This window comes from Kogia breviceps, chromosome 19 (assembly GCF_026419965.1).
Source record: "Kogia breviceps isolate mKogBre1 chromosome 19, mKogBre1 haplotype 1, whole genome shotgun sequence".
Classification (NCBI taxonomy): Eukaryota; Metazoa; Chordata; class Mammalia; order Artiodactyla; family Physeteridae; genus Kogia; species Kogia breviceps.
The window spans coordinates 55,539,667-55,553,360 of record NC_081328.1 but is presented as its reverse complement, the minus strand read 5'-3'; the positions used below and the strand labels follow the sequence as shown (position 1 = coordinate 55,553,360).

At 43.2% G+C, this 13,694-nt stretch overlaps 1 protein-coding gene across 18 annotated transcripts in view; it reads left to right on the top strand.

Moving 5' to 3' along the window:
- Nucleotides 1-13,694, top strand: part of MAP2K6 (mitogen-activated protein kinase kinase 6) — a 116,024-nt gene that overhangs the window by 67,304 nt on the left and 35,026 nt on the right. The window lies entirely within an intron of this gene.

The window sequence follows — 13,694 nt, the reverse complement described above, 5'->3', positions numbered from 1 at the left end:
AGGCATCATGACGCATATTTAAATTTATACCTTTCACTGCCATTTCTGATCACGTGGGTAGGTGGATCACTCTATGGATGCAGCAGGGAATTTATGTACATTTGACACTTGAACAGCGAAGGGACTGGGCACTGACACCCCCTGCCCCCACCCCACACACAGTCAAAAATCTGCAGGCTGCTATCTCTGCCTGAAAAACAAATGAATTGATCAGTGACTCACCCAGGGGCCGGAAGCTCAAACAGTGTGGATAGAATCAGGACTCAAACCCTAGTTCTTTTGTTTCCACATATTGTGAGCTCTGATTGAGCACAAACTTTCCCCCACACTTAGTTCATTTAAAGAACTATAAAATGAAAATACAGATACCACATTTATTGAAAAAACTCCACATATAAGTGAATCGGTGCAGTTCAAACCTGTGTTATTCAAGGGTCAGCTGTACTTTTTTTTTTTTGCAGTTAGTCTTAGAGATGAACTGATTTACAAGTTTCAAGGTGACTGCCTGGAACAATTTCTAGACATATGACCAAGACTAGAGAACTCCACTTCTTTGACACCCAGAGTTATGGCATTGCCTGAAGCAATGTTTGTTAATTACGGTGAGATAAGGACCTAAGTCCTTCTATAGGACTGTGGAATTTTCCCTTAAGGGTTCCATGAGGATCTGAAATAGTAATGAAATATGAGTAGACATGCATAAAAAAAGTTGTTTGCTTTCTCTTTTCAGAAAACCTCACATTTAAGTTTTGTGGTTTTCTTGAAGCTATTTCTTAGTCTTTGTTTTTTTATCAACCATCCTGAACCTCTAATCAGAAGTGTCACCAGTGGGGGATGCATGAAGCCAGCAAAGTATGTGGCAGAACAAAAGGCAGAGGCCACTGGTTTTCTGCCAGGCTGTGGTTTGTAAAACATGACTCTCAAAAACGTCCAGCCTCCCTGGAGAGAAAAGTGAGAGATACTTGCAGAAACAGCCATGGGGCAGAGGGTGATCCTGAGTGTTTTCAGGCCGCAGGGTTGGAGTGTCAAGGTGGGGAATCTTGCCATATTTTCTGAGATTGCTTTGGCCCTGGTTTCTTTACCTTCTTGATTTCTTGTTGACAGCGGACATGAAGAATTTCAGAATGTGCCACAGGCCTGGGGAAAGGGTGCATTTCTGCCTTGGCACCAAGCTAGAGAGAAATGGAAGGAAGCCAGAACCATCTCCTTTGTTCCAGAGAAAGGCATCTACCAAGAACCATTTACTTATACCTATTCCTTCTTGTTTGCATTTCATATCTTAACTTTGTTTTGCCCCCTTGTATTGTCAAGTTAAGACTTTCTAAATCTTTCTTGAATCCAGGGATTAGCAGGCTCTAAGTTTCTACCACCACAGGCAATGCAGGAACACAGGATCCTCAGGAAGGCTTAGTGGCAGAAGCTGCTGAGGAGGAAATAAAGAGAGTGAAAATGAATTGGTGAAAGAAAGAAAACAGAAAGGGAAAAAGTAAGAAATCCATTTGTTAGAGAGCGTGGCAGCTTGGGTATAATAGGAAGGACACTGGATTATTTCAATAAATGTTGAAAGGGAATTTGGTGAAATTCAGCATCCATTTCTAATACAGGCATACCTTGTTTTATTTTATTTTATTTATTTATTTTTTTTGTGATACGCGGGCCTCTCACCGTCGTGGCCTCTCCGGTTGCGGAGCACAGGCTCCGGACGCGCAGGCTCAGCGGCCACGGCTCACGGGCCCAGCTGCTTCGCGGCGTGTGGGATCTTCCTGGACCGGGGCACGAACCCACATCCCCTGCATCGGCAGGTGGATTCTCAACCACTGCACCACCAGGGAAGCCCTACCTTGTTTTATTGGGTTTCGTATCGTGCTTCGCAGATATTGCATGTTTTACAAATTGAAGGTTTGTTGCAACCCTGCATCGAGCAAGTCTATCGGCACCATTTTTCCAACAGCATTTGCTCACTGATGGTTGGCATTTTCTAGCAATAAAGTATTTTAAATTATGGTATGAACGTTGTTTTTCAGACATAATGCTGTTGCACGCTTAATAGACTACTCTATACTGTCAACATAAATTTACCATGCACTGGGAAACCAAAGAATTCGTGTGACTTGCTTTTCTGCGATATTTGCATTATTGCCCTGGGCTGGACTGGAACCCACAGTATCTCCGAGGTCCGCCCGTAGTGTACTAGTTGCTTGTAACTGCTGTAACAAGTAAGCACAAACTTGGTGGTTTAAAACAGCATAAATGTATTCTTTCACATTTCTGGAGGCCAGAAATCCAGAATCAAGGTGTCAGCAGGTCAGGCTCCCTCCAGAGGCTCTGGGATAAAGAATCTGGCTTCCAGGAGCTGCCAGCACTTTCGGCGTTCTTCAGATTGTGGCTGAGTCACTCCGGCCTCTGCCTCCGTCTGCTTCTGCCACTCTGTGTGTCTCATGTCTCTCAGCCTCTCCATTATCAGGAAGCTTTGTGATGGCATTTAGGGCCCAACTGGATAATCCATGATAATCTCCTCATCCCAGAACCCTTCCTTTAATCACATCTGCTGAAACCTGAGCATACTAAGACTCACAAGTTCTAAGGACTATGGTATGGGCAAGTCTTTGAGAGCCTTGAGAAGACATTTCACTCAGTAAATATGGATGGCTCTATACTTCTTCTGTCACACTGAATCTAAAATCAGCATAATTTTTTTTTTTTCTTATTGGAGCATAGCTTAACACTCCTGTGTCAGTTTCTGCCATACAGCAAAGTGAATCAGCCATATGGATACACATATCCCCTCTTTTTTGGATTTCCTTCCCATTTAGGTCACCACAGAGCACCAAGTAGAGTTCCCTGTGCTATAGGGTGGGTTCTCATTAGTTAATCTATTTTATACGTAGTAGTGGATATGTCAATCCCAATCTCCCAATTCATCCTACCCCACCCAGCGCCCTTTCCCCCTTGGTATCCATATGTTTGTTCTCTACGTCTGTGTCTCTATTTCTGCTTTGCAAATAAGATCATCCATACCATTTTTCTAGATTCCACATGCATGAATATACGGTATTTGTTTTTCTCTTTCTGACTTACTTCACTCTGTATGAGAGTCCCCAGGTCCATCCATGTCTCTGCAAATGATACAGTTTCGTAAAACCAGCATAATTTTTTTAAGGTGAAAAGCTAGAAAGAGTTCTCTTAAAGTCAGGATTGAGTGAAGTTGCCTTTCAATGCCATGAATATTTAATAACTTTTAGACATAGCAGCCAATGAACTTATATAAGAGGTATAAATATTAAAAAGATGTGTAAAATTAATGGAGAAAAAAATGGACAGATTAATAGGTGGTATTGGGACAACTGTCTAGCTATTTGGGGAAAAGGAAAGAATGTTCCTGCCTTGTAATAGTGCAGAGGCCATGAAGTAATGTAAAAATTTTTAATTCTGTATGATCAAAAAGGGGGGAAAAACCCAACCCAAGTGGGTAGACACACTCACATGTGTGTGTGTTTTGTGATTCAAACTACAGAAGGGGCAATGTCTTCTCTTACAAATAAAACAACGATAACCTAACATAAAAATGAGCAAATGGCTTGAACAGGCAGTTCATAGAAACATAACTACAGATGTCAGTAGACATGTTAAAAATATTCAACTTCATTAAACATTTTTAAAGTGTGATTAAAAACAATGAGGTACCTTTGTTTACTTATCAAATTGACAAAGATTAAAAACTTTGTTGACTACCCAGTGTTGTTGAGGGGTTATTCATTTCTTTCTTTCTTTCTTCCTTTTTCCATTAAGACTTGAGGAGTGTTTACTAGGATGCAAAGAATTCGGCAATTTAGTTAAAAGCAGGTGAGGCCACCTGTGATGCCTCTGTGCCAAAAGGAGCAGTCGGGTTTCCGTCTGACTGTGCTCTGGCTAACCAAGGGGCACACAAGCCCAGAAGGCGCGCGCTCAGCAGAATTAGTGGGGAACTGTATAGGGCAAATGAGCAGGCTTCTTCAGCACAATAATCACATTGGGTGGTGGGGGTGGACAACAAGAAATGGAGGGAGAGCTTGTAGATTGACAGGGACCTAAGAAATCCTATCACCTAATCGGAAAACACTGTAGTTTGACTTCTGTGTGCACCACCGTCTGCTCACCACCGAAATTTAGTTTCCATCCATCAGCATAGGGTGGATCCCCCTTTACCCATTTTACTCTCCCCTTCCTTTCTGGAAACCACTGCTCTGTTCTCTGTATCTACATGTTTGGTTTGGTTTGTTCATTTACTTTGTTTTTTTGTTTGTTTGCTTTTTTTAAAAATTGATGTGGACCATTTTGTTTTAAGTGTTTATTGAATTTGTTACGATACTGCTTCTGTTTTATGTTTTGGTTTTTTGGCTGCGAGCCATGTGGGATCTTAGCTCCCCAACCAGGGATCAAACCAGCACCCCCTGCACTGGAAGGTGAAGTCTTAACCACGGGACTGCCAGGAAAGTCCCCTTTGCTTTTCATATAGCAAGGACCTAACTTTGATCCTGATTCAAACACAGTGTAATTTAAGAGTATTTAGAATATTTATAAACAAGATAATTATTTATCTTACTTATTTATAAGGAGGCAATTAGAATTATTTATTTATTGGACTGTAGTTGACTTACAATGTTCTAATTAGTTTCAAGTGTATACATAGTGATTTGATATTTTTATAGATTATACTCCATTTGAAGTTATTACAAAATATTGGTTACATTTCCTGTCCTATACATTAATTACATTCTTGTATCTTATTTATTTTATTCCTATGGTTTGTACCTTTTCATCCCCTTCTCCTATCTTACCCCTCTCCCAACCCCTCTTCACAAGACAATTAGAATTTTGAACACTTAGTAGATATTAAGAAATTACTTACTTGTTTCCGTGTGATAATGGTATGATGGTTTTTTTAAATAGTCAATTTCTTTTAGAGATATTTGATAAAATAGTTATGGATGGAATGATTTGATGTCTGGGAACGTGGGTGGGGTGTAGATGAATCAAAATTGGTCATAAGTCGGTATTTGTTGGAGCTGGGGACTAGGTACACAGAGGTTGATTATAACTGTTTTGTTTACTTTCCCATATATATAAAATGTTCCGAAATAAAATGTTATTAAAAGGGTGGGTAAGACAGAAACAGAGCCACAAAAAAAAACCACTGAGTCAGAAATGAGTATGAATATGAGTCCAGGTTTGGCCTTAAGCTTTTTAGCTATCAACCCAAGGAAGGAAACACATTAGAGGAACATTCACATCATCCATAGGCAGAGATTATACAGGAGAAACCAACTCTTCTTGTTATTGATAACACATATTTTTACCCCAAGAGTCTTTAGAGAGAAGACATTATGGTTATCAAAGGGGGAAAGGTGGGGGGAAGGGATAAATTGGAAGACTGGGATTGACATGTACACACTGCTATATATAAAATAGATAACCAACAAGGACCTACTGTAGAGCACAGGGAACTCTATTCAATATTCTTTAATAACCTAAATGGGAAGAGAATTTGAAAAGGAATAGCTACTATATGTATATGTATAACTGAATCACTTTGCTGGACTCCTGAAACTAACACAACCTTGTAAATCAACTGTAGACCCATAAAAAATAAAATGTTTTGAAAAAGAAGACATTATATAAGGTAATCAAAAACAACCTCACAGAGATGAATTCCAGAGTCCCCTTTTTAAGGTGACCTCAACATGGGTTAATGACATCATGGTAGAATGTAGCTCACTAAAAGAAATTAGGTAAATCTGGGGGAGAAGCAGAATGGACTGTACTGGTAGCACTCTTAGAAGACATATAGATCAAGAACTTTCCTCTGTATTTCTCTGCATCTCTTAGTCTTCAGGCAGCTGGCTGAATCAAAATTATGACCCTGTAGTTTTCCTTTTGGCTAAAGGGAGGTGATCACAGGCTATTAAAATCATGATCTTAAACTCTATTCGATACTCTGTAATGGCCCGTATGGGAAAAGAATCTAAAAAAAAAGAGTGGATATATGTCTATGTATAATTGGTTCACTTTGCTGTACACCTGAAACGAACACAACACTGTAAATCAACTCTACTCCAATAAGAATTTTTTAAATGCTGTGATCTTAGACCAAAGGGAAAAAAGAATCCACTTCTCCCAAGAGAAAAATGCAGAATCCCTCTTTTTTAACTATTAAAAGAGAATTTTCTGTGATTCAGTAGCTATTCAAGAACATCATCCCATTTTGGAAATTTTCAAACATACTCAAAGACAGACATAGAGTGAGAGCACCGTGTGTCCCTCACTCAGCCTTGACAATCACTAGCTTATTTCACCTCTATCTCCACCCCACCCCACTGCCATATTATTCTGAAGCATATCCTAGAATCATATTATTCCACTTGGAGACATTTCAATATTTCTCTCTAAAATATAAGTGCAATTTTTAAACCTAACCAGAATGGAGCACGCATTTTGAAAAGATGAGACACATCCCTCCATTTCTTTGCCACTGCTGCCATATTTTTATTGTAAAGCGGTATTTTTAACACCCTGTGACTGCGTTTCCTTTTGATAAGACTCATGAATGAAGCGGCATGTAAACGAGGAAGGAGATGAGTACAGACGGTGGGTGCTCCCCGCCTAACCCCCACGCACACCCCCTGCTTTCACTGGGCCCCAGACCACAACGGGAGGGCCTTGGCTGCGATTTGCTTTTAGGTTCTTTCGAGAGCACAAAGTCAGCACCAAATGGTTAACGTGACTAAGCGTATACTTCTGCTCGACCGGGCCTGAAAAGAGAACTTCAGCCCCGGGAGGCGCTAAGAGAACTCTCGGAGCGCTCTCACCCTTTGAAAATAGGACCTCTTCTGAATAGTGGGTGGTGCTGCTCTGCACTCACTGGGCTGGCTTTTCTCCGTGGACACCTCCAGAGATGCTTGGTGGCCTTCGCTGATTCTTCATTTACATCTCCTTCTCTCCAAGTGTTCTTGCATAGGCTGCTTTCCGTTCTCGTTCTCTTCCGTTTCCCTGCCTGTCTCATTCAGCTTTCTACTTCTCTGCTTGTCACTCACAGACTTCCATACCGCCCCCTCCATCCGGCTCTGAAGCTCCGTGTGCCTGCTTGGAACCTGCCCAGTGTATATCGGCAGGGGATCTTCAGCTTATATCCCCAGCACGTCTAAGGCCTGGAGCTCATCATCTGCCTTCTCGCACCTCCCACCCCAGCTGGCCTGACTTTCCTTCTTTACTTACTCTTATCTAGGTGGGGAAAAGCCAGATTGCTACCGCTGTTACTACTACAGCTTCGCTTCGGGCCTTCTGTACCTCTTACCCAGGAGATTGCCAGAGCCTGCAGATTTTGCCTCTGTGAAGTCTAAGCAGCTTAAATTTAGTAGCCAAGCTGCTGTGGCCTCTGCCTCCCATTTTCTGGGTCTAGTGATTTACTCTGCACCTGGGTAAGGCATGGGGTCCGGCTCTGAGGAGCTCGCCTTCTAGTGGAAGCCATGGGTGAGCAGGTGGGTTCAATCAATCAGTGTACGAAGGAAGACACGGAAGATAATGTGTACAGTCCTGTGGCCACACAGATAAGGGACATTTATTGCATGTTTTTAATGGAAGGTTTCCTGGAGGAGAACCCACTTGAGCTGAGTGTGTTGCAACTGACCAGGGGAGAAAGGTGATAACACTTCAGGGAAAATATGAGCAGAGACCCCAAAGCTTAAACAACCAAGGTGTGTACATGTGGATTTGTGAGTGTGTATGCAGGTGTTGTGTGTGTGCACGTGTACCACGGTTTCAAAACATCCTGCAGATAGTAGATTAATCTTGTTACATTATTTGTTTTTAAAACACAAATAACATGACATGGTACTCCTCTACTAAAAAATAGATGACTTCTCTTCCTAAATTTGAAAATTAAAAATTGTTAGTTACCATCTTTCGGTCTTTGGCTCCAACCACCATCCTTCACTTTGTCCAAAGGAGACAACTTTGAAGACACCACAATATCCCTCTTGCTGCCCTTGTGAGCTCCTCCTCCTCCTCCTCCTCGGAACCTTACTGTTGCCTTTTCGTGTTTTATTATGGAAACATTAAATATATATAAAAAGAAGACATAATGGTATAATGAGCCATCATGTACCCTCAAATCCTACCATGTATCAAAGGACCACGTAAAATATGACTTCCTCTGTGAGACTTTTCTTTCTTCATTTCCCTTGCCTGATTTTCTCTCTCCCTCTTTGAACCTCCTGTGTATTCATGGTGCGATACTTTTACTGCGCGTCACACATGCTCTCTGACGTTACAGGAATTGGTTTGTCTTATTCTCTAGCTCTTTCAATACAGCAGTGACACTCCTTACGTTCGTCCAAAAACCTGCGCACAGATGTTTATAAGCAGCGTTATTCATAATTTGCCACAACTTGGAAGCAACCGAGACGCACACTTCAGTAGGTGAACGGGTTAGTGAACTGTGGTCCCTCCAGACAATGGGCTGTTATTCAGCGCTATAGGGGAATGAAGTATCACGTCATGCAGAGACATGGAAAAATCTTTTTTTTTTTTTTTTCAGTACGCGGGCCTCTCACTGCTGCGGCCCCTCCCACTGCGGAGCACAGGCTCCGGACGCCCAGGCTCAGCGGCCATGGCTCACGGGCCCAGCCGCTCCGCGGCACGTGGGATCCTCCCGGACCGGGGCACGAACCCGCGTCCCCCGCATCGGCAGGCGGACCCCCAACCACTGCGCCACCAGGGAAGCCCAGACATGGAAGAATCTTAAATGCATATTTACTGAGTGAAAGAAGCCAGTCAGAAAAGGCTATACACACACAGACACAGAGCATGATTCTCACTGTATAACATTCTGGAAAGGCAAAACTATGGATACAGTAAACAGATCAGTGGTTGCCAGGGGTTGGGGGGAAGGAGGGACGAATAGGGGAAGCACAGGATTTTGAGGCCAGAGAAACTACTTTGTATGACACTGTAATGACAGATGCATAGTATGCATTTGTCCAATCCCCTAGGATGTACAACACCCAGAGCGAGTGGGCGATGATGTGTCGGTATAGGTCCATCAATTTGTGACAAATGCGGCACTCTGGGAGGGTGCCGATAATGGGAGAGGCTCTGCACGTGTGGGGACAGGAAGGTATACGCGAAATCTCTGTGCCTTCCCTTCGGTTTGGCTGTGAACCTGAAACTGCTCTAAAAAACTGAAGTCCTTTCTAAAAAATATGGATTCTGAGGGTTTGCTCTCAGAGATCCTGCTCCTATAGAGCTTAAACAGTTCCCATAGTCAGTGGGAACCAAGAGAATACGGTTCACGATTGATGAGATGTTTGAAAATGTCATTTTCACATAAATAACACAGGAGGGGAAGAACAGAGATGGCATTTGAAGAAATAACCTGCCCACTGAGGGGACATTCTGTTTCGTTCCCATTTTAAAAATGTAAGCACAAACGTGGAAGGGAGAAAAGAAACTGTTATCCGGTGGGTACCTGCTGTGCGCTGGACTCCTTCCCGTAGGTTATGCCAGCGAAATCTCTCAGCAGCCAGAGTCTCTGTCTCCAGCTTGTCGCTGTGGAAACTGAGTTTCAGAAGCATCCTCAGGGTCCCAGTGTTAAGTGGCACAGCGGGGACTTAAAAGGAGCTCAAGGTTGAACTCTTTCTACTCCATTCCGTGCTTTTTTTTTTAAAAAAAAATTATGGTTGATGGGGCTTCCCTGGTGGCGCAGCGGTTGAGAGTCCGCCTGCCGATGCAGGGGACGCGGGTTCGTGCCCCGGTCCGGGAAGATCCCACGTGCCGCGGAGCGGCTGGGCCCGTGAGCCGTGGCCGCTGCGCCTGCGCGTCCGGAGCCTGTGCTCCGCAACGGGAGAGGCCACGACAGTGAGAGGCCCGCGTAGCGCAAACAACAACAAATTATTGTTGATATACAATATTATATTAGCTTCAGATGTACAACACAGTGATTCAATATTTTTACAGACTACACGATTTAAAAAATTTTTTGAAGACCTCAATACCAAAGTTCAAGACAGCTGAGAAAAGAACAACAAATGTTCAGTCAACAAATACTGACGCTGTATAAGCCCTGGGAAAAATTGCTGCCGTAGCTGAACGTTTCTGGGTGAGACAGATAATAAATAAGTAATAAATGGATTCAGAAACGAACACATAAATGCAGAAATGATTTGAGATTGTGAGACAAGGTATGAGGAATATGAATGGAAGACGGTCGTGGAGATCTGTCTTAGGTAGAGGGGACATTTTAAATTAAAATAGTGGGAGTTGAGTGCAGTTGCATCGAGTGCGTATTGTGTTCGAGATGCCGGCCTGTGGAAGCTGGTGGGTGTGGACTGTGCCCCGTAAGTAGTGTCTGGGAAGGTTCCGTGGGGCGTGTGATAAATGGGCTGAATTTAGAAGGTTGAGTTCCTGTCCGCAGGAGGGCTGGAGCCCCTAAGCCCAGGGACACGAAGGTAAAGCTGTGGTTTCAGGAGATTCATCTGCCTGCTTGAAATAAAAATGACTGCACGTTTTAAAATGAGCTTTGCAGCTTTCCTTCTCCAAATTTTATGTAATTCCAAAGCAATGTGGCATCCTCGTTGGAGTCTCAGGGGTGGGTGAGATCCAGTCGTTTGGGGGAATGTTCTGTGTCCACTTCCGTGTCGCTGTCGTTAAGCCAGCTCCCTCTCGGTTCTCCCTTCGCTCTGCCCTGCTGTGAGCTGCCTTACATCTGAGCACTGTGACTTAATGACATTTAACGACACTTCTCTGCCACTTTTAGTGCCAGCTACCCGTGGAGCTGAAGCCTAGATGCAAGTATGAAGGCAAGGGCAGCCAGGGCCTTCAGATTGCCAGGTACTTGGCTGGAAATCCCATTCATCTCGGGAAACAGATTTTTAAAATAAATTTGGTGCCGGGAGCAAAGCCATCCTTTTGTAAAGCTGTGTCAATAATCGTAAACCCTCGCAATCATGTCCCCGGACCCTTGGCCAGGCTGACAAACATGTAGGTGTCAGGAGAGCCTCCGGATTCCACCCCTCTGGTTTCTCTTGCTGTTTGGGTTGGCGCTGGAGCACGCTCTTCTGTTTTATGTAATAAGGCACATGAGAGAAGTGCTTTGTGCTTGGCTTCTCTGAGCGGTGCTGAGCAAGAGGTCTTGTGTACCCCATCATTTTCAGTACAGTCAGAGCTGGTGAACATTTCTGTGGCTTGGTTAAATGTTTTCTAACTACTGGCAAGGTTTTTTTTCTTTTATTCCCCAGTGCCACTGGGGAAAAGCTTTGGTTTAAGATGAATTTCACAAATACGTGTGTGTAGTGGGACTACAATATTTTTGGAGAAAACAGGCATGGGTGTGACACAGGCTGATGTAATATGGTACCACATATGCTCCATCAGGCCAAGGAGGTTTTTACCCTTTGCAGATTGTGCCAATAAGAGGGCACAGCTGGTGGAGATCTGCAGACGCATACAGAATTCTCTCTCTCCTTCTGAGAAGGCTTGTTACGAGCATGTGACATAACATACAGCCTATTTTCTGACGTATTTTTCATGTTTGCTTTTGAATGTCAAGCAAAAAGGCCACTTATCATAGTTGGCCACTTAGTTGTATCATTCATTTTGCTGCCTCTCCTTTTTAATTTTTTTTTTTAAACACACTGTTAAATGTTAACAGTCAGGTGTTGGCAGCCTTGCCGAGGGGAACAGATTGCTTTGAAATAAACACAGCTGGAAACTGATCACATATTGTTTTCCTTTCTTTTAAGTAATGCAAGAGGCATTTACAGAAAAGCTGGAGAACGCTGTGCTATCCAGAATTACTTTATAGATTTATTCCTCCAAGTCTGGTTAATGATTAACGTCACACCTTGGTGTCCAAATGGACCCACTTGGACTCTCCCTTCCTGAAGTGGGAGTTTCCCTGGGAACAGTAAACTTGCAGAGGTTTGGGGTGATGGCACTGCAGGAGGGGTGGAGTCTGTGCAGCTCCGTCTTGCTCGGCTGAAGTGCGGTCCTCCGAGCTGAGTAAAGAAGCCTTCCCTGGGGTTTTCTTCTGCCCGCTCTCCCAGCAGCCCCGAAACCCTTATTAGAGGCACCTCTGCTGGTCTTTTACGGGGCTGTTCTTCCAGTGATGGTCAAGTAAGTGAATTATGGAATGTTGGTGCGTGCCTTTGTGATTTTTGTTTTATTTTATTTACTGTTAAAAAATGAAGGCAGGGTGTTTTCTGATGGCGATTCAACTAGGTTTTGTGTCTGCTGGAACTCTTTTTCTTGTTTTTTTTGTCAGAGGAGAACCAGGGGTCTTCTTTTCCCACACCTAGAAGACTTTATTGTTGTTTGGCTCATTTCTTTCTTTAGTCTCTGTGCCAAAAGTTTTATCTCTTTCTTTTGCTATTTCTTTGTAGAGACGTTTTGATGATTTGTTGAGTTATAGCTTAATAGCCGACTGCTATTAATGAACTACGAATAATTAATTCCTGTGGTGTAATAATTCACTGCTATGTTAAAGTTCTTCAAAGGTGTTTTCCTCCATAAATAGGTATTTCTCTTGACATCCATCTTGTAAGAGCTGAGTTAGAAATGAAGAAGAGAGATGTAGGAACTTAAGAGTAACGTTTGCTTTCGGCTTGCTTAAATAGCATCTGGGGAGGCATTTTTGCAGGAAAAATATATTTTAGTTTCATTTTGCTTCGTTTTATCTGGGAGAACTACAGGGTTGTATTTGTCGGGATTACCTGAATTCTCTGTCACCTGTGTTAGAATCTGCATGATGTTTAGACGAGCCAAACTTGTTCATTCTTCCTTAGAGTGTCTCATTTAAAATAGCCTTCCCTATGTATTGCCTGAGGCCCATGGATGGTAACTGTTGGAATTAGGCCATTGATCTATTTGGATTCTCACAGTCAGATCCAGCATAGTACAGCTCTGTGTATTGTCAATCACTGACTCAGTGACATGTGCTCAATGGCCATCTGAGCTCCAGGAATAGGAAGGTAAATGGTGAGTTTTGAATTTTTGTAAAACGCATAGGTAAGTCCAAATGAGGAGAGAACTGAGCTTCTTAAGTGACTCATTTTCTTTTATGAGACTGTGCAGCTTGTTTTATTTAAAATGATTATAATGATTATTATTTCATTGCTCTCTCTTATGTGTTATTCCATGGTTCTCACGTCAGTCCGATAAGGTAGGTAGATGTCGCCACACCGTTTTATAGTTGAGGCTGTCAAGAGCCAGCTGAAAGGTGGCTGTGGCGTCTCTTGGTGAGCGAAGGGGCTGCATGTGGATCTGCTTTTTACAGACTCACAACCCCGCACTCCCCTACCTCACTCTCTCCGGTCGCCTCTAAACGCCATCCATTGTGGCACAGAGGAAAGAGCTCCCACCTGAGTGTCTGGAGACCTGGACTCTGATTCTGACTGGGTCATTGCTGGCTCTCTGGTGGTGAGCAGTCGCTGAAGTCTCTGGATGTCATTTTCCTGCAAGAGGCTACAGAACTTGATTTCTGCAGTTTCTATGCAGCTTCAGAATCTCTATTCAGAGCCTTAAGCAGGGTTTGTGTCAGCTCTGTCGTGCTCCCTGCAACGTAGAGAAAAGGTGAGGAAGAATGTAAACCCACGGGTGTTGTATCCAGCTCTGCTTTGGCGTTTCCCGCCAAGCATGAAGAGATACGGGATGTCCTTAGATGA